This window comes from Malania oleifera, chromosome 10 (genome assembly GCF_029873635.1).
Source record: "Malania oleifera isolate guangnan ecotype guangnan chromosome 10, ASM2987363v1, whole genome shotgun sequence".
Classification (NCBI taxonomy): domain Eukaryota; kingdom Viridiplantae; phylum Streptophyta; class Magnoliopsida; order Santalales; family Ximeniaceae; genus Malania; species Malania oleifera.
Genome location: NC_080426.1, coordinates 12,660,658 through 12,683,107, shown reverse-complemented (window position 1 = coordinate 12,683,107; position 22,450 = coordinate 12,660,658). Strand labels below are relative to the sequence as shown.

At 37.1% G+C, this 22,450-nt stretch overlaps 1 pseudogene; it reads left to right on the top strand.

Moving 5' to 3' along the window:
- The first annotated feature begins 8,354 nt into the window (after nt 1–8,354).
- LOC131166510 (uncharacterized) lies at nt 8,355–21,495 on the top strand (annotated as a pseudogene).
- The last annotated feature ends 955 nt before the right edge of the window (nt 21,496–22,450 follow it).

Genomic DNA, 22,450 nt, shown 5'->3' with positions numbered 1-22,450 from the left:
AATTTTAAAGGATCAAAACTAGCCAGTTATTAATGGAATTCGTTGTTGACACTGTAAAATATTTGTTTGGCCGAGGACTTCCAAACACATCGTAAGCTAAAATTGTGCGTTCGAATTACCAACCTGCGATGAATAAGAGGGGATAATATCGCTATGAATGACCCAATATCAAATTCTGGTGATAATATCAGCAAAAGAACGTTCTCCTGTGCTTCATGAGTTCCACATATTCTTGTAGTATCAAAGGGGATCAATTTTGTAAAAGATGATTTTATCAAATTGACTGAAATCGAATTTTTATGAGATTATCAATATTGTACCGAGGGTGTTTGTAGAGTACATTGAATTACTAGTTACTTTTAATAAGAAACGTTTCCTTCAAAAATCTATAAATGTTATTTGCAATTTTCAACTGAAAAAAATGCTACGTTTTCATAATTTAACTTATAATTTCTTGAGGGATAGGGAATATGTATTTATTATTCTTTAGGTATATTATTATTTGGATAAGGAACCTGCTCAAAAAAACACATACACTCTGATATTTTTCACATTTATTAAATGGCGAAATTGCCATTTTATTTTTTCATTCACACATTTTAAGTGAGAGTTATGGAATAAATTTGTAATTTAATATATTAAATAAAATAAAATAAAAAAAAGTTAAGACTCTACTGATTAAATGGATAGAATTTGAATCTCCGGAGTTGTATCTTTTCATTTAAAATAATACTTTACTATTTAAGTGAAGAAAGATAGAAGGTCGGAGACTTATTATCTTGATGAAGTAGTCGAATGTCCAAAAGGATCTCGAATTCTATCGTTTTAATATTATACATATAACTCGTAACCTAGACATATATAATTTTTCACAGATTAGATTTTTCATTACAAATAAAATTCTTCCTTTTAGTTTCATTTATTTTTTCAAAGTTTTTTAGAAGAACTTCTATCTCATCTCTCTCTCTCTCTCTCTCTCAAGCTGTCTTCATTGCTAGGCTACAAAGGAAAAGAAAATGAAAAACACAAGTTTCCTAACTTTAAAATCACTTTGCCTCTCTCTCTCTCTCTCTCTCTCTCTCTCTCTCTCTCTTGTTGAAGATTAAACTTGAAGACCGGCAGCCCACCTCCATTGAAGACCGACAGCCCACCGTTGTGGACATTGGAGATTTGCAGGCAACCTACTCCACCTACCAGCCCACCTCTATTGAAGATTTGCACCCACCATTGTTGATTATTTGATTTCTATAATTACTATAAATAGCTGAGTTGTGTGTGAGTAAAGGTGAGCAATGTGGTGTGTTGAGAGTTGAAAGCCAGTGAGTGAGCGAGAGATTTTGTTGTTTGAATTCCTCTGTATTATTTTCAGATTGAAATATACTGGTTTGGTATTTATCCTCACTGAGTTTCAGTCACAGCCAGTGACTGAGTGTTCCTCTCCACCCATCAGTGGTATCAGAGCGTCTAGGTACGCCGGAATTCACCAAACAGAGGTGAACAGAGAAGAAATTCAAGTTTCTTCTCAGTTTTGAAGTTGCTCCAAATATCAAATTGAGCCTACCATTGTGCAATTCAGCTCGAGACGATTCCAACGGTGAAAACCACGTCTCAAACGGACACCGGGCGATCCCCCACGCGCTCCCACGCGCCTCCCACGTAAGCACCGTTCTGCCCACGCGCCGGCAAGACTCCGACGACCGCGACACGCGCCTGCACGCGTCTTCCTCGCCCGATTGGCGAGATCCTACCCGCAAAGCGACCCGCGACCCGGATCCACGACTTGCGACCCGGTCAGCGACCCGCGTGCCAAACCAGCAACCCGGATCCGTACCCGAGATTTGACCCGCATCTGACCCGCTCCCAGCAACGCCACGCGGCACGTCCAGAGACCGCCCCGTGGCGTACCGGAAAAATTAACGCCGTTAAGCGGCCGTTAAATTAAACCGGTTAGTTTAAAAATTCACCAGAATTTTCCTATAGCCGGTTCGGTGATTTTTAGACCGGTTCTTTGCAAACCAAAACCGGGTCCTAAGGTTTTTCAATCTTCTGAATTTATTGGTGACATTAGATTTACCAAAATCAGCCCCCATTTCTCTGTTTTTTATATATTGAATTCGATGGCTAACGGTACTATTCAATCGGTCATTCCAAAATTGACCCGAGAGAATTATGACAACTGGTCGATTCAAATGAGAGCCCTTTTAGGTTCTCAGGATGTCATGGATATCGTTGAAGATGGGTACAGAGAAAGCCCATCAAAAGAAGTCGAAGCAGCTATGCCCGAAGCTCAAAGAACGACCTTGCGAGCCGATCGAAAGAAAGATTGCAAGGCAAAATCCATAATCTACCAAGGCCTTGATGAGGCCACGTTCGAAATCATTGCCTCCGCGAAGACATCTAAAGAAGTCTGGGACTCTCTCCATCGAACACACAAAGGTGCAGATAAAGTAAAAAAGATTCGTCTTCAGACATTGCGAGGTGAGTTCGAATCTCTTAAAATGAAGTCTACTGAATCCATTTCAGACTACTATACACGAGTAATGGTAGTATCAATCAATTAAGAAGAAATGGAGAAATTCTCAATGACGAGAGAATTTGTGAAAAAATTTTGCGATCTTTAGATCCAAAATATTGATTATATAGCTGTGACCCTAGAGGAGACAAAAGACTTGGAAACATGTCTGTAGAAGAACTTGTGGGCTCACTCCAAGCCCATGAGCAAAAAGTCAATAGAAGAAGTGATGATAAAGCACTGGAGCAAGCTCTCCAAACGAAGTTGTCCCTCACTACAGATAGATACGACAAAGGGGGGACGTCACAACAAGGAAGAGGACGAGACCGAGGATCTCGTGGAAGAAATTCTGGAAATTTTAACTCCAGAGAAGGTGGCAGAGGCAGAAGAGGTCCCACTAGAGGAGGACGAAATCAACAGAGCTATGTCCCACAAGGCAGAGGACAAGGAAGAAGGGGAGGATACAAAATCGTTTGAATGAAGATAAAAGAAACATTCAATGCTATAATTGTCATAAGTATGGGCACTATAGTAATGAGTGTTGGGGACGACAACAAGAAAAGGTTAGCGAGGAGGCCAACCTTGCCGAAACAGATCATGCAAATGGAGAGTCATTGATGCTGATGGCACACAATGCAACTCCTCAGGACCAGAGTGTTTTGGTACCTTGATTCTGGAGCCAGCAATCATATGACTGGCAGAAAGAACCTATTTTTTGAACTTGATGAGAAAGTTCAAGGGGAGATCTCTTTCGGAGATGATTCAAAAATCTCAGTCCAAGGGAGAGGAGATGTTTTGATCAAACAAAAGTCCGGAGATCATGCTTACATCTCCAACGTCTACTATGTGCCAGCCATGAAGACTAATATACTTAGTCTTGGACAGCTCGTGGAGAGAGGCTATCGAATTAGCCTCAGTGATAAGCAGATGGTGATAATAGATGCTCGAGGAAAGCTTGTTACTCGAGTTCAAATGACAAAGAATCGAATGTTTCCGCTCGCCATCCAACATGATACGCCAAGGTGTTTGAGCGCCATCATCAAAGACAAAGACTGGCTATGGCATCTAAGGTATGGGCATCTAAACTTTGAAAGTTTGAAACAATTGGGAAGCAAGAAGATGGTGAAGGGCTTACCAAATATCCATCATCCACATGTTGATATGTGAAAGCTGTATTTTGAGCAAACAACACAGAAACAGCTTTGGAAAGCAAACCGACTGGAGATCAACCATGCCGCTCCAGCTAATACACACAGATGTGTGTGGTCCATTAAGACCATTTTCGAATGGACAGAATCGATACTTCCTCACCTTCATCGACGACTACAGTAGGAAGACCTGGGTCTACTTCTTGAAAAGGAAGTCAGAGGTATTCGATAAGTTCAAAGAGTTCAAAACTCTTGTGGAGAAACAGAGTGGCTTTCGCATTAAGTCACTCCGGTCAGACCAAGGAGGAGAGTACAAAGACGAAGCTTTCCTGGAATTCCTTAGACAACAAGGGATTCAGAAACAGTTCACACCATCATACACTCCCCAGTTGAATGGTGTAGCTGAAAGGAAGAACCCGCACAATCCTTAACATGGCTAGAAGCATGTTAAAGGATAAAAATGTGCCCAAGAGTTTTTGGGCAGAAGCAGTGTTATGTGCAGTCTATCTGCTAAATAGGTGTCCAACGAAGAGTCTTGATACAAAGACACCATATGAAGCCTGGAGGTACTCACAAGCCCAGTGTGAGTCATCTTAAGGTGTTTGGCTCCATAGCCTACGCCAAGATCCCAGAAGCAAGAAGGACAAAGCTGGATGATAAAGGAGAGAAGTGTATCCTTGTAGGATACGGTGACAGCACCATGGGATATCGACTTTACAATCCCATCAATAAGAAAGTCTTTCACAGTCGGGATGTCATCTTTGAAGAAAATGAATCCTGGAAATGGGACCAGGTTGAATGTTCCAAAGATGCGGAATTGACACTTGAAGGAGAAGAACCTACACAGACAAGAGAAGTGGCTATCGAGCCACAAATTCCTGAGCTGCAGACACCTCCACATGGTTCACCACAGAGGAATGAAGCTCCATCACCAATTGAGCGTGAAATCTCAGACATGAGACCTAGAGGAGCTCGAAATCTAGCCGATCTGTATGAAAATACAGAACCAATGGAAGAATATGTAGCTCTAAACTGCCTGTTGCTAACTAGCGACCCAGTTAGCTTTGAGGAAGCTAACGAAGAAGACAAATGGAGAAAAGCGATGGATGAGGAGATTCAATCCATCGAGAAGAACAAAACTTGGGAGTTGACAAATCTCCCGAAGGGCCGCAAAACCATTGGTGTGAAATGGGTCTACAAGACCAAAAAGAATGCTCAAGGAGAAGTTCAGAGATACAAAGCAAGACTTGTCGCCAAAGGCTACAAGCAAAAGAAGGGATTGATTATGGAGAAATCTTTGCCCCAGTTGCCAGACTTGAAACCATCAGATTACTTATTTCACTTTCAGCACAAAATGGTTGGAAAATTTACCAGCTGGACGTGAAATCAGCATTTCTGAACGGTTTTCTGGAAGAAGAGATTTATATCGATCAACCACCCTGGATATGTAAAGAAGGGCAAAGAAGATAGAGTGTACAAGTTAAAGAAGCACTCTATGGCTTGAAGCAGGCACCCTCGTGCGTGGAACATGAGGATTGATGACTACTTCCAGAAGAATGGATTTGAGAAGTGTCCCTACGAGCATGCGCTATATATAAAGAAGGAGACAGATGGAAGCATGCTCATAGCCTGCCTATATGTTGATGATCTGATCTTCACCGGCAACAATCCAGAGATGTTTGCCGATTTCAAAAGGAGCATGGTCAAAGAATTCGAAATGACAGATATTGGCCAGATGGCTCATTTTCTTGGCATAGAAATCATGCAAAGCGAGAAAGGAATTTTTATCTCCCAGAGCCACTATGCAAAAGAAATATTGAAGAAGTTTGGGATGGACAAATGCAACCCAGTGACAACTCCAGTTGAAACAGGATTGGAGTTGAGAAAGAATGAGCAAGGAGATGTTGACCCCACATATTTTAAGAGTCTGGTTGGAAGCTTGAGGTATTTGACGTGCACCAGACCAGATATACTCTACGGAGTTGGACTTGTCAGCAGGTACATGGAGACTCCTGACCATTCCCACCTGAATGTAGCGAAAAGAATACTCCGATATGTCAAAGGTACCATCACCGATGGTATGTTTTATTCATCAAGAGGTAATTGCAGACTTATTGGCTATTCAGATAGCGATTGGGGAAGAGATCTTGATGAAAGAAAAAGCACAACTGGATTCACATTTTTCATGGGAGATACAGCGTTTACATGGTCTTCAAAGAAGCAACCCATCGTAACGTTGTCATCATGTGAAGCTGAGTATGTTGCTGCCAGCTCGGCTGTTTGTCATGGTATATGGATTAGGAATGTACTGAAGTATCTGGGATTTCTTGAAGGTAACCCCACAGAAGTTTACATCGACAACCGATCAGCGATTGCACTTGCGAAAAATCCAGTTTACCATGAAAGAAGTAAACATATTGATACTCGGTATCATTTTATCAGGGAGCATGTCAAAAATAAAGAAGTGGAATTGATATCTTGCAGAACGTATGATCAGATTGCTGACATTTTCACAAAACCACTCAGACATGATATTTTTGCAAGACTGAAGACAATGCTCGGAATGACAAAATTAGGAGAGTCAAGTTTAAGGGGGGATGTTGAAGATTAAACTTGAAGACCGGCAGCCCACCTCCATTGAAGACCGGCAGCCCACCGTTGTGGACATTGGAGATTTGCAGGCAACCTACTCCACCTACCAGCCCACCTCTATTGAAGATTTGCACCCACCATTGTTGATTATTTGATTTCTATAATTACTATAAATAGCTGAGTTGTGTGTGAGTAAAGGTGAGCAATGTGGTGTGTTGAGAGTTGAAAGCCAGTGAGTGAGCGAGAGATTTTGTTGTTTGAATTCCTCTGTATTATTTTCAGATTGAAATATACTGGTTTGGTATTTATCCTCACTGAGTTTCAGTCACAGCCAGTGACTGAGTGTTCCTCTCCACCCATCATCTCTCTCTCTCTCTCTCTCTCTCTCTCTCACTCAAGCTGTCTTCATTGCTAGGCTACAAAGGAAAAGAAAATGAAAAACACAAGTTTCCTAACTTTAAAATCACTTTGCCGAAATTTTTACTTTTTTCATTTTTCCACTCTTCATCACGTCCTCCTTTTTAGCTTTTTGCTTTTTAATGTCTATTTATGTTAATATCTTTCCATTTGTATCATTCCTCCTCTTCATATTCTATTAATTAATACTCACAAAGACTCTACAAATTTAATATATATATATTTTAAATCAAAATATAAATATATAATATTAAATAAAAAATTAAATATCTTAAAATTTTAAAACAAAATCGAATATAAAAATTACACTAAATATATATATACCAAATTTAACATATTTTCACCTATAAATTAGGACATCTAATAGTTCCATTTACATAAAATTAAAAATTCCCATATGCTAAAACCTTTAAAACTTCAATGTTGTCACATCCCAGATCACCCGAGATAGTAAAAAATGACCAAAAAAAAAAAAGTAAAAAGAAACCCCTAAAATTCTAGTAAAAAACCCTGCTAGCCAAAATGAACATTAATACTTGATATTTTAAAATTTTCATTACCTCTTTTGAGATTTTACACTCCTCCTTGGGCATGACAATAAATTGACAAAGGGATTATAAATACCAAAAATAAAATCAAATATGAAGTGAGGTTTTTGAGATTTTTAATTAAAACTTCAAAAGACAATCATATCTTTTTCTCAAATTTCAAGAGAAAAAAATTATTAGGTTGCCTTGCAAGTATGAATTTTGAATCTTAAACTTAGATGAGTTTGAACAAATTTTTTAACATACTTTTATTTTACATTTTACTCAAACTATGTATGTAAATATTCTTATAACGACCAATGACATTGTAAACCGGCATTGAAGAAGCACTATAAAAATGTATAACACTATATACCCTCTCCCCATAGATCTGGTGTCTAGTGCCTTCAGAGGACCCTGTGTTATGTTCGAACTTGGCATTTTGCCTTTTTGTAGTATTTATTATCTTGGTTGGTTCTTATGGTTGATTCTTCTCCTTTTGTATTTATGAGATGGTGTAGTTTTGTACTGAAATAAAGTTGAGCAGAGAGACCTTATCTCTTCGCTATTGAACAGTTGATGCTGCAAGAATTTTGTCGCCCACGAAGCATGAAGTTGTTCTGCTATTACAGAATCATCAGAGTATTATATAGTTTGACATTACTATATTTTTTCACTCCAAAAATCAACCTTCTGGGCCATATTTGAATCAGGGAACTTACCCATCTTCTTAATTTGACCTATTTCCCATCACTTATCCAGCCCAAAGCATTTGAGCAACCTCTTAAGCCTTTGCTATTTTTATGAAACCTTTAGGTAATCATTAGTGGATCAACGACCCTACAATTTGTGAGGGTTGAGGCTCTCATGTATAACATATTTTTATTTTATTTTTTTTATATATTATAAAATTTATTTTTTAAATTATTAATTCATAATCATATACTATTATTATATTGCTGCTATACACATAACATTTGAACATTAATCAAGACACGGAAAAAAAAATCTCAAATTTTCACTATGCTTATTCTAAAAAAGGATAGACCTTCTAATTATCCTTTATAAATTCTCATATTTTTTATGCTTCATAATCAATTTATTTGTAATGCCCCTCCATGACAGTTTAGGTGGTAAACTCAAGGTTCTCTTGGTTAAATGGCCCGTATTTGAGTTTTTGGAGAAACGACTTTCTATTTGACATAATACCTTAGTATTTAAGTGGAAAAAAGTAGAGGAACAGACCCTTTGTCCAAAGAGTCTCGAACACTATTGTTTGAAAAAAAAGAAGATCAATTTATTTGTGATATACTATTGAAGATCTCTCTATCTCATTTTTAATATATTTTCGAAGTCTTTCTATCTCTATCTCAAGTTAAGACTTATAATAAATAATTTACATTGTTTTTGAGTATTTTATTTGAATTTAGACAAAAGTCACAAAACTCAATACCATAGTGAATTACATTTTCTCCAAATCCATACATGTCCAAACTAATACCTCTCTTAAATGCAAGGTCAATAATTTAAAATATTTTATGATATTTTTTGGAAAAATTGTAGGAATTTAGTCTTCCTTCTTCCTGCACACACGCCACCATAACTTCCTATAGTTCCATGGGACTTGATGATTATACTAATACTCGGATCCTCTCCTTTTTATGATTTTCTTCTAATCTCGATAAAGTTAGTCAAAATTAATTGGCTATACTAATACTTGATTGCCTACCTTTAGTTAGAAGTAGGATGAATTAGTTCAAAAAAAAAAAATTTAATTAGCTCCCCCAAATATTATATATTTGAACTTAAATGCCATATTTAGCAAATGTATTTTTCAAAGATACTATTATTTTAATTCCATCTCACATTATACATATCGTACTTTTTTTATAAATTGAATGAGGCCTATACCTCACATTCTTTCTAATGTAAATCCACTCCGAATTCCTTATGTTATTTCCATAAAACTTACATTTTATAATTTCTTCATAAGTAGTTAATGAACAGCTTGCGAGAATTCTAAATATATATATATATATATATATATATAATAGATTTAAAGAAAAACTTATAAGAAATGATCACTTCATTATATTAATATCTGGTCCGATTAATGTCTATGAGCGTTGATCCTATACGGTGCTTAGAATCAGCTGAGAACACCGACAGAGACGGAAAATGACGAGCAGCAGGTTCCTCTTCAGTCTTCACCAACGGGATTGTTCTAACCACCTCCGACGCCCCTGCCGTCTCGTCCTTCCTCCAATCCCATCCAGGTCCGTTCCCCATCCCCACAGATATTTTTTTTTCTTCCATGAAATGTTTTAGTTTTTTGTAATCGCTGAGAAACCATCAGTAGATTGGAAATTTTCGTTTCTTTTCTTTTCTTTTCTTCTATTTTCCCCAGCAAAGTAGCAGTTTAATTTGATTGCTTACAGTCCAAAATTTAATTAACCCAGGGGCTTACACAACAATTCGCACTCACAACGATGCTTCCTGCCTCTTGTTTTGGGAAAGACATTTGCGTAGACTTGCCGATTCGGCGAGGATTCTCTGCAATTCCAGTCCCGAACTTTTTTTCAAGTTTGGAAAATCTGAGATTTCCTTGCCAATTCAATCATCAATTTGGGAGTCCGTGATTCAGTCCCTTGTTAACGATTCATTGAGTAAAGTGTTACCGGTTGCATCGAGTGAGAGGAGAAGTGTGGTGAAGAATTGGCAATTACGGCTCTTGTTAGTGGTAATTTAGAGAAATTGAAGGAAAATGAAGAGGTTAATGGCGATAGAATATCTCAGGCTCTTGATGTGTGTGTGCATGTCGGGGCTTATGTTCCTCCGGTGTTTGGTAAACGAGAACATGGTGCGCATTTGGCTGTGGTGGGTCGTGGGAGGGATGTTGCGGCCGCGAAGTATTCTGATTGGGTAAGGTTAGTGTTTGCTTTTAGATTGTTTATCAATTAAGCATCACGAGTTACTTTATGTTTAGTCTCTACAAAAATGAAAGAAAATAATTAATTAGTTCATTGTTTTAATATGAAAATTTCTTTTAAATACAAGAAATTTGGTTTATTTACTACATGTTTGAACTAAGCAGAGGTTGTAGGTTTTGAGGTAGAAAAATCATTACTTGTAATATTTAATTTTCTAATTTCCTTGTTTTATCTTAGAAATCAAAATAGATGAGGTTATTTTTTTCCAGCTTTCTTTTTATGGTGATTCTGTAATGTGTAACTGGGGAAGTTTGTTGTCTGGGTAGGATTAGGAAGCCTCTAGAGAAGTTGAAGCCTCCGTTGGCTACTGAACTGTTGTTGTCGAATGATGGTGATCAGATACTTGAAGGCTGCGTAACGAATTTCTTTGCTGTGTGCCGCATAGTGAGTGCTAGAGATTTTGTGATGCTTGATCAACTAAGTTGGAGATCATGGGTCTTGTTTTGTTTAGACCTTAGAATTAATTGTATGACATAGGATGCTTTTAGGATGTTTTTTAAATTGATTTTCAGGATAAAAATGAAGCTGAAGAGAGATTCTTGAATGATAACACAAATTCATATTCTTTTGAAGTCCAAACTGCTCCTCTTAGAGATGGTGTCCTTCCAGGAGTTATACGCCAACTTGTGATTGAGTAAGTTCGTCTCATGGTGCTTTAGAGACTTTACACACACACACACATTCAATATGTGATGCCTTGTAGGCTCTCTGAGATTCATAGATTATGAAAAAGACTAGTGGCTCGCTTAGGAATACAAATTTTAATGAACCTAAGCTTGCCAGAGCATTTTGACAAACATGGTATCAAATTAAACGTGGACATCCCTAGTTGGGATCATAGACCTGTGGTAAACTGTGGAGTTTGGACAGCAATGGAATTGCCCATAAGCACATTGATCACTGGTTTTCTATTGTGGATGCGTTTCAATACCCATCCTGTAAGTGCTAGAATTGGAAATGTTTTGTTCCTTTAACGTGTGTCTTTAGAAAGTGTTGCTATGCTTCTATGTGAATCCAAATGAAAGGTTAATATGTTTATAGAAATCTGTTGTATTATTATAAGATCTGCTGTTTGCCTAGCGATTCTGGACATCTTCTTGAATGCAAACCTCTGCCCACGGTCTTTACTGGCACAATTTGCTTAACTTTGTTTTTCAGTAAATGAAGGGCAGTGCATTGTTTACCAAAATGGGAGAATTATGTAACAGGATTTGTTTGGTGCAGAGTATGCTTGACCAAAGGGATCCCACTTCGTGAAGTTGCCCCCTCATGGTCAAAGCATGAAGCCTGGGAAGAGGCATTTGTAACAAGTAAATCTCTTAGTCCTAATTTTTTTTTCATAGGCAGGCAATCACTGTTTGGGCCTCGCCATTTATTTTGTAGTGAGGACAGCCATAAGTCCCACAGCACCTCTCCAAGTGCTGCAAATGCTTGATTATTATGTTTAAATAATTAAGAGATTGATTATTTAAAGTATATTCCTTTTTTTTTTTAAAAAAAATTCTGTTATCTATTAATTGAAGAAATAATTAGAAAATAAAACAGCAAGTACAAAAATGATTAATAGCCCCTAGAAGTGACTGGTATGATTCAATTCAACCTCTTGTTTGTTTGGGTTTGATTGTGTTGTAGCTCTATAATTTGGATAAAGTTTACCGTTGGATGAACTGCATTGCTGATATTGACCCCAAAAAGGAAACAATAGGCACAATTAGTTCATGAACAGCCAATGCAATGTAAAAATTGGATAGGTTTGAGCTATGGTCATAGGGGTCTCCTAGAAGGATCTACTAAATTTATCAAGTAATTTTAAAGAATCAAAACCAGCCAGTTATTAATGGAATTCCTTGTTGACACTGTAAAATACTTGTTTCGCTGAGGATTTCCAAACACATCGTAAGCTAAAATTGTGCTTACGAATAACCAACCTGAAATGAATAAGAGGGTATAGTAATGCTATGAATGACCCAATATCAAATGCTGGTGATAATATCAGCAAAAGAACGTTCTCTTGTGCTTCAAGTGTAGTAACCCGGGGAAAAAAAAAATCTTGGAGGAGATATTTTTAGATTACTTAAGAGTTAAGTTATATTTATTATATAACTCTTTCTCTCTCTCTCTCTAAGATCTCGGGCGGCTCGTTGCCCGAATTAACGATCCAACGTTACTACGTTGATCAGCAGGTAAATCTCTACAAGTCCTATGGAGTAGAATCTCGATTTGAGGATTTCCGGGGTTTTTACCCCGAAGTTGAGGTAAGGGTCAAAACGAGCCTAGTGACTTGTAGATCTGTACTAAATAGGGTGATATTGACATATGGTCTTTCAATTTTAGGATTTGGGAATTCGTGTGACTGTTTCGAGTTGTTTGGAGTTGTGTTTTGGTATTCGAGAACAGGTAAGGAGATTTTTTTATATCAGTTATTTTTAAAATCTGATCCGGTAAAATTGTAGGTTATGTTTATACGGATATTTTGGCTACTTGTTTGGAAAATTTCACCTGGTGAGATTGCCGGTTTTTTGGGTGTACAGTTTTCGGGAAAATTAGGGTTTCGGCTATCGTCTTCGTTTCTTTTGGAAAATTGTTTATTTGAATAAAACTAAAGTATAGAGATGACCGTACCTTTATTTTATGTTAAACTATATTTCCAGATCAATTATCATACGATTGTTTAATTATCCAAATAGGTGTGGCAGGAGAGGATATTTTGTGATGATTGAGTTGTGATGTGTTTGAAATGAAATATAGGAACTGGAGTTCCAAACTTTTTTCAGGAATGGTGGTTACTGACATGCCGGTTTCATTACCGTAATGACATGCCGTTTGATTCCGTGGGGTCGAGACATTATGGATTAATACCGTGGGGTCGTAAGACATACCGGGTTAATACCGATGGTCGTAAATTGCCAGATTATGCCGAATAGTGTGAAAACACTAGATTTGTGCCGGTTCAATACCGTGGGGTCAATAATGACATGCCAGTTTGTCGGATAATATTGAGGTTTGTGGAATGCCGATTCAATACCGTGGATCAATAATGACATGTCAGTTTGCCGGATTATACTGATGATTGTGAAATATATTGGAACTATTTGTAAAAATATTGGAAATGCGAAATGCTTTATTTCTTATTTGAATAACACTCATGTGCCCACACACTGATATAACATAATTCTTCTTTACTGAGAAGTGTCTCACCCTAATCATACAAATCTGTTTCAAGTCCTTCAAGTAGCCAGACCTAGCATTCTAGAGGGTTCTGGAGCTTAGTATTCTGTTAGTTTTTGTAAGTACTATTGTGAGTACTGAACTGTAGCCGGGATATCATTTTGGATTATGTTGGATACCTTGGGTTGATGTTTTGTATTATGACATACTTAGCACTCTGGTATGAATGAATGTAATAGGTTGAAATATGTTCCGCTGCGTTATTCATGTTGACATACTTAGCATTCTAGAGGGTTCGGGACGTGACATCAAGATATGCTGAGCTCCACATATTCTTGTACTGTCAAAGGGGATCAATGTTGTAAAATATGATTTCTTCAAATTGACTGAAATTGAATCTTTGTGAGATTATCAATATTGTACCGAGGGTGTTTCTAGAGTATATTGAATCACTAGTTATCTTTTTTCTGACTCAACAACACAATTTCAATTAGTATATCAATGAAATGCTTGATAATTTCTTTCTTCTTTTCTTGTTACTTGTCGATGTAGAGCCAGATGCCATTCAAGAAAAATTCCTCAAATTCATGTAGCATAAGGTTTCTCCCCATTAGTAGAGTTGGACTAGAAATTGAAGATTAGGTGAATTGTGAATCTGTCGAGTTGGTTTCTAATAATTCATGAAAGAAATTTTGTTATATTCCCACAAAGCAATTGGTTGTGATGTCTAGAGATCTCTTTTTTGTGACTGTAGAAGGTTTTTTTTGTTGTAATCCTTTTTCATTTTAAGGAATTGATTAGTCATCCAGTTAAAGAGTAGTAAATAGCAATGAAAGAAAGAGAACAAAGAATAAAATAATTGCATATTTGATTATATCCAAAGTTTCTTTCTTGACCTGAAACTTAATTTTAGTCAAGGACTAAAATTTTTATTGTAATGGCTAAACTAGCCTTTCAAAATGCATTTCAGTCTTTGTATTGGTGATATAGAGTTAACATAAATTGACAACTTTGTAATCATGTTGGCAAGGTGAAATGGTAGTTCAGCATAACTGTCTTCTTTACTTTTGATATTTTTTTCCCCAAGCATTTCTTTGTTTCTTTTTGTTGAGAATAGGCTCTTGTACCACCAAGTGCTCAAGTGTTTTTTTTTTCTTTTTGGCTCATTGACATTGGACATGATGAATGTAGAAATGCAGCTTACATAAATAACACACAAGTTGGAAATTGTTATTTGATTTCCCCGGCATTAGTATAGAAGACACGTAAAGTTTCTGTTGTTAGTTTAGTAGTAAGCCAAGGTATCTATTCAATTGAATTAGGAACTATTTCGATATATGAAGTTTGATGCATTAAGGTCTCTTTTTCAATGGTTGATGATTAAGGGCCTATTTTTCATTGAACTTGAAATTCTAGACCAAAAGTGTTACTTGGTTATTGTACCCTCTTATGATAGATGGTTAAAAATATCTTGATCTGCATTGGAAGTACCATTCAAGTAAGCTATGTTGCAGGTAGCTTAAGACTCGTGCAGCACGTGGAGACGATTCAAGTTCCAAGTTCATGGGAATCACTTGAGTCAAAAACGTGGAGGCAAGTGTCATGGGAGGAGAAGCAATTCGAGGTGCATGAGCTTTAATATTAAAAAATTCATATATGAACTAATGCAAACTCTCTCTCTCTCTCTCTCTCTCTCTCTCACACACACACACACACACTCACATGTGCATGCACATTGACGCACTCATATGCATGTGTTTTTTGTGTTTTAATGATTTTTATTTTTAATTGTAAATCAGGAGGGTCCAGGGATAATTGCAAGGGTAATCCAGGTATTTGTCCATTTGAAGGTTTTATCATTTGTCAAAATGCAGTTTGCATCAACACCTACTTTTATTTATATATTCATTTATGCGTTTATTTGTTTAGTTTTGAAAAACTGTGTAGGGAGGTCTTTGTTTTGTTGACTCTTAGAATCCCATGAATCATGTGTCATCGGCTGGCTACATGTTTCAACTCATATAAGTAATCCCTGCCTTACCTTCACAACTTCCCACAAGTCCTCTCCCCTCCACCAGAACATGTCAATTGCTGTTTTAAACCCCTTGATATCTTTATTAGCCTTTTCAGAGACCAAATAAGAGATTGTTGGTGAGATTCTGAAATTGATCCCAAAAGTTTTTTTGCATTAGTATGTTTGAAGAGTCAAGAGTCAGAAATTTGAAATGCGTGTTGGAAAGAGATGGGGGTACTATTTAAATTGTGTTAGCTTTAGAAATATCTTGAAATGAGTGGGGTATTGTTTTCATAGCATTTACAGTTAAACACATAGTGGGTTCATTGTGTGGAAGTGGTGTTGTGTCATATGAAAGTTTACCGGGCAAACACTTTTGTAGAGCACTTATGAAAATTCAGGTCTGATATATGGCCTATTCCTACTAATTCATAGGAGTTTTGTGTCTAAAGATGTCATCCAAGTAATGTGTTTATTGTGTTTCATAAATAGAATTTGCTTAAAGAATGTAATAGTCACCAACTTCTTGTAATTGATACAACATTTTTTTTAAGGGCAATTGAAGTTGAAAGATATTGTCAACCATTGCATGACATCTCGTGGTTAACCAACTTCAGTTTCTCTCTCTCTCTCTCTCTCTCTCTCTCTCTCTCTAGTTATTTAAATTTGAACCATGTGGGGGTCGGTTTGGGCATTTGAAACGCAAGTCTAATAGAGCACCTGTGAGGAGAAGGAAGTTAATTATTGTTTCTAACATGAAAAGGGGTAGGGATAGGCCTAAAATAACTTAGAATGAGGTAGTGAGGAAGGATTTAATAGCCCTTAATCTAATAGAGAAAAATGTTCTGGATCGGGTGAATTGGGGGGAAAGGATTCATGTAGCTGACCCCACCTAGTGGGATTAGCTTGTTGTTGTTGGGGGTTGGTTTGGTATTTTTTCAGATGTATCTAATTCAAATAAAAGTTCACTCCCTCAGTTATTATGTTCAATATGATTTACAAAATATTTTGGGAGTTACAAACATTTAATCCAAATGCTAATATTATACGTAAATTCTTCAAACTGCTTTTAATTCATTTAAAATTTTTTAATTCAATTTTATTGCATTATTATTATAATTTTTTTATTTTGATGACAAAAGTAGATGATTTCATTAGATAAGGAAGAATGCACAAAAAGTAGAATAAGCTACTAAACAAAATGAATAAAACAAAGGAAACAGAGAAAAAAACCATAGGAATAAACAACAATCAAACTAAACAGAGCAAGCCAACCCCATTGGAAGTAAGAGAATCTTACGCTTTTAAAGCAACCAGCACCAGCACACATAAGTGATGCTAGATAATGAGAATTGTCCCAAATAAGAGATATTCAACTTCTTGTACGTAGATGCACAGTATGTTCCTGCCATAAATCCCATGTCATTGCCGGGAAAAAAAAAAAATGCTATTTTCATAAAGCAACTACATCTTTGCTTTTTCCAATACCAGAAGAGGAAATGTCCAAGAAATCCTCCACCTTAGCTGGACATACCCAAGTTTCTCCGGATAAAACAAATATCTTATTCACATATTCCAAGCCATACTACAGTGTAAAAAGTGATGAAAAGCTGTTTTTCAAAACATAATAAGCACACATCAGGAGAAAGTGCCTTTGAAGATCTCCTACTCTATAAAAGATTGTTGCTGTTAACTCTGTTAAGAACATCCAGCAGGAGTTTCCTGGGACTTCCATCCTTCGGAGAATCTTGAGGACCAAGAAATCAAGAATGACCACCTGCTCCAAAGGAAGGACAACAATTTTCCAAAATCATCAACAAACAAGGAAACTCCTCCACCTCCCTATCATTAAAAGATCTATGACAATGGAAGTCCCAGGAAGGCATGTCACCATCAGAATCTAAAAAAGAAGGATAAACAGTATTATCTCTTTGAGTCAAATGGTAAAGATGAGGAAGGAAACGGACAAATAAGTACTCCCCACCTAGATATCTTCCCAAAAATGAATTTGTTAACCATTACCAGGAATAAACTTGGTATGAGAAAGAGGGGGTAAATATGAGAGATGTCTCCATGGACTCTCTGAAGAACATCTATATCCCAAATTTGCACCTGAGCCATTCATATTCAATCCAGATTTATTTTTAATGACATTATATCAAAGAGAGGAATCCTCTAAAGGAAACTGTCAAAACCATTTAGCCATAGGCCATTGTTCTTAGACAGCAACTTTCCAAGACCCAAACACCCCTCCAGTTTAGGCCTACACAACCTCCCAACTCACAATCCCTCTTCTTCCCAACCCCAGACCAAAGGAAGACCTATAATTTTCTTCAGCTTACTACAATACCCACCTGAACCCTAAAAATAAACAAATAATATAAATGGATATGAGCAATACAAGCTTGAATAAGAGTAGTGCACCCTCCTAAGAGGATCATAAAGCACCTTTCTGCCCATCCAAATGCTTAGATACCCTCTCCACCATGGGATCCCAAATGGCCACTGGCCAAGGATTGCCTAAGGGTCCTAAATAAGACTAGGGCTGACCTAAAATACCACAACCTGCTAACAAGGTCAACTCCTTAGATCTATTGAAACTCAAATTAATAGCAGGAAAACCACTCTTACCCAAGTTTATTTTAAGCCCAAAAACCTCCCCAAGGATTTGAAGAAGAATTAGAATATTCAAAAGAGAAGGACTATGGTCACCTAAGAAGAACATAGCATCATCGACAAACTGAGGATGGGACACAATTTTCTCTCTACCGACCTCCAAGTCTTTCACCACCCTATCTACTATTCTACTCAAGACATCTACCACCAACACAAACAAAAAAAATGGGAAAGTGGATGCCCTTGTCTTACACCCATTGACGCACTAAACCAAGATTTTGGTTCATGATTTACTATAATTGAGAAGAAAATATTTGATAGATATCCACTCATCCAAGAATGCCATCTTTATCCGAACCCTTTCCTAACAAAAATCTTGTACAAAAAATTCCCAACCCTATCCAGCACTTAATAATCTTTTCCAAAAAATTCCCTATTATCCAGCGCTTAATAATCTTATATGTACTAGTCACTAAGCTAATAGGTCTAAAGTCAGCAATCTTGATAGATCTACTCTTCTTAGGCACCATAGTGATATGAAAATGTAGTTAATGCTCTTGTTCAGGATCCCCTACAAGTAAATTTCATTAAACACATTTAGCAAATCCCACTTAATCACATCCCAACAATCTTGGTAAAAGCCATATTAAACCCATCCAGACCCAGAACCTTATCCCTCTCCATCCAAAACACAATTACCTCCACGTCCTCTTACTCAAAAAGGTGTCTCCAACCAAGACATCTGCCCTAGAAATGGGCTTTCAATTTATCCCCTCAATCATAGACCCGCAAGCATCCTCCCCACTGTAAAGGTTTTGAGAAAAAATCAGTTACGGCAACCACAATCTCCATCTTACCTGTTTCAATTTAGTCTTTTGTCTCCTAAGTCCTAACTTAAAAATCAAATCGTCCAGCTCATTCTTCAAAGAAACCTGATTAACCTCCTCACTCTCTGAAAGACTAAACATCTTCTGATAATCCAACTCAGCAAAAATGCTAGCCTTCATAAACCTAACGTCTCCCAAAGCCTCCCTAACCCATGTCAAGGTCTATTTAAGATGCTTAAGCTTCCTCATAACCATGTATCCTTACCAACCCTTTTCCAAATCCTCACTTCAAGAATCTCTAGCCAAATATTGAAAAGAATGATGATCCAGCTACATATTTTCAAAACAAAAAGGAGAAGGGCCCCAATTAAACTTGCTAGATTCCAACCAGAGAGGGAAATGATCAAGCACTAGTCTACACAAAACAGTTTGAGAAAAACTGAAAAACTCACCCTCCCACTCACTACAAAACAAGCCTTTTTACCTGGATATCAGTGTTTTTAAATGGTGAACACCAACCTGAGTCAATTTCAGAGATCTTCTTGTTTCTACTTGCCTGCTGGCATGCCAGGACACATCTTCCATATCAACTTGGTATTCAGAATCAATTCAGAGCGACAAATTGGTAGCCGTAGTATCCTTTCCTTCAAATCCATTTTAACAATAATCCTTTTTTCTGAATCACACATACTACCCATTTCATCTTCTGAGTTCTGAATCAAGATGAGAACTTCCATTTGTCCCAGAACCATCGGGAGAATGTGATACACCCATTAGAGCAGACATCAGAGAGGTAGAAGTTTGTTAAACAGGAATACTATCAGGCAAATCTTTCTGAAGATCCTTTGCTAACGTGTTACCATTGGCTACTTTAAATGGAGAATGAGTTTCCATCTGCTGTGTGCTTTTAACAGTTTGAGCTTCCATCTGAACCCCGCCTGCCCTCTGCTTTTCAGTGTAAATACCAGCCCCCTCTTCTTCCAAATGGGCCTCACCTCTTTTAGTACCAACACCCTATGGCCTGACCAGGATCATCCCAATAAACTTATCCAAGCCAATCCTTCAGCTACTCCCTCAGTGGGTTTATTGAGCCTTTTCTTCTCAACTCATCTAACCCTTTTCTTTACAGGCCTGAATTGAAGCGTGCCATTCTTTGTTAGAAAGTGAGATAACTTGACGTAGTTGAGTGTTTTTCAAAAGGAGGGAATTGATGTAGGATGGGAAGCGGGTAATTGGATGGATCACTTTGACCCAGTTTGGGGACGAATTTCAAAGAATAATGTCAAGGGATTGTTAGGTCCTAAACCTAGTATTAGTAGTTATTATGTTTTTCTATTTATATTTAGTAGGCTTATGTTTTGGGGGTTTTGTTTGTAGTAGATATGTCTTCTAGGGGTTTATTTGTAGTTTCTTGCATCTTTAAGGGTTTATTTGTGATTTTCTTGTAAGTAAGCTGCAAAAGGCATGTAAGAATCATTTGTTTTTTTTTTTTGTGTTTGAGGTTTTTCCCCACCTTGTATCTCCTTCTTCCTCTCTTCCTCCTTACTCTTCTCTGTTTCTCTTCCAATTTCTCTTGTAGTAAACCTGCACATTTGTTCTGCACCAATAGCATATCTTCAGCTGAGCAGAATGATGGAACAAAATTATTTCTATCTCTTCAAGAAACATTTTCAGTTCAGGGGCAACATACATATAAATGATAAAAATAAGATTATATACTCTTCTCATTGCTTTTTTGTTGAACTAATCCATTAAGATATGTCATTCCCTAGGGGTATAGATTAGAAAAGCATTACGGAATTCCAAGTTCATATAATTGTGATGGTGTGACAGCAATACAAGGATGGCTGCGAACAAAAACGGTTGTGGTGGTAACTGTTCCTTTGTTAGTTTTATTGTGGGGGAAAAGTAGAGATTGGAACAACTTCTGAAAAAGATGCTGAGGTGCTGAGCAGGGAAAAAGAGATTCTTGTTCATATCATATTATGTCAAAATTCAAAATTTGCATTAGGGTATTTTTAGAATGCTGCCATTGTATATATCTCTTTTTCTTTTTTGGTTAATTCAAACAAAAAGATGCATCCTCAGGGTGGCAATTGTTGTTCATTATGTTAAGCAGGAAGAGATAATGGAGAAGGTAGGCAGTGAAGGTCTCCGTGTAAGCAGCCTCGTATAAGAGGGGAGGAACTCTGGCAGTGTCTTTGACCCTCTCATGGAATACTTAAAAAACAGCCACTGGTAGTCTAATGATTAGGATTTCCATATTCAGTATTCCCCATTTGCGCTGGTGCCTGCGGAATTTTGTGTACATATTGGATGCTGAGCCTGCACTGGAAAAGTGGCTTACCATATGCGCGTTGAATAGTTTCATTGGACCACATGATATTTGAATCCATTCTGAATTCAATGGATCGTGTACTTCTACGCTTTATGGTTTTAGTGCAAGCTTTTGAAAATGGAATTCTAATTATGTCCCCCTTCTTTTGTGCAAGGGTCTCTCTCTCTCTCTCTCTCTCTCTCTCTCTCTCTCTCTCTCTCTCTCTCTCTGTATATATTTGAGTGAAGTTGGGTTGATAGCTGATATAATGAAGCATTCAAACTCAACTTGAAAATGTAATATTAGGCTGAAAAGACCTCTGACTTGGACTATATTATAGTATTATACTAAGAGGGAGTTTCAACAATCTGAGCTTGGCCTAATTTAAGTTCAATTTGGTGATCAGACAATATTAAATATATGATGCTAAAATATAATAGAAAATGAAAGTTGAGCCCACAAATAATGGACATGGTATTGCGAAATTCAAACTCTTAACTCATCCAAGTTTAAAAATTTATTTTGTTTGAATAGATTTAACTAGAAGGGAGTTATGAAACTTTTTTCATATTCAACATACGATCATTTTTATCGTATTTTGTAAATATAAAACATATGTATAAGCTTATGCTTTTTTCATAAATGAAAAAATAGAAACTAACTTAGTTTATTCCCTTACCTGATTCCTGAATAGCTCCTAAGAAAATCTTTTCCGCACCCGCTCGGTTCCTAACTCAACACTCTGAAATGAAAACTCACAAAATTAAACTTTAGTATTTCAATGTGTACAACATTTCTTATAATTATCATTAAGTCAAATTCGGCTTAAAAGCTTTACCTCAACTCAGGGATGATTCTTAATGTTCCCAATCAACACTCCTGGAAACGAAAACTCTCAATATTAAACTTTAATATTTTAATGCGTATAACATTTTTCTCAACTGTCATAAATCCAAAAATTGAGTATAAAGTCTTACCTCATTTTAGGGATGATTTCCAATTTCGTTTCCCTGACGATTTGCTCCAGCAAACTTGTAGAGAACTTCGTCAGGAGTGTCATGGTAGCCTCAAATCTTTGATCCGGCGATTGACGGAACCAAAATTGAAGAGAGAGAGAGAGAGAGAGAGAGAGAAAACCGAAGAGGAGAGAGAGAGAGAGAGAGAGAGAGAGAAAACCGAAGAGGAGAGAGAGAGAGAGGAGAGAGTTAGCTTCTTAAAGAAGCTTTAAAATCCGGATTTTCGTATATATAGAACAGCGAAATTTGTTGACGAGCTCGACCTTCGTTGACGAAATTCAATCAACTTATACCCCCCTCTCGGCA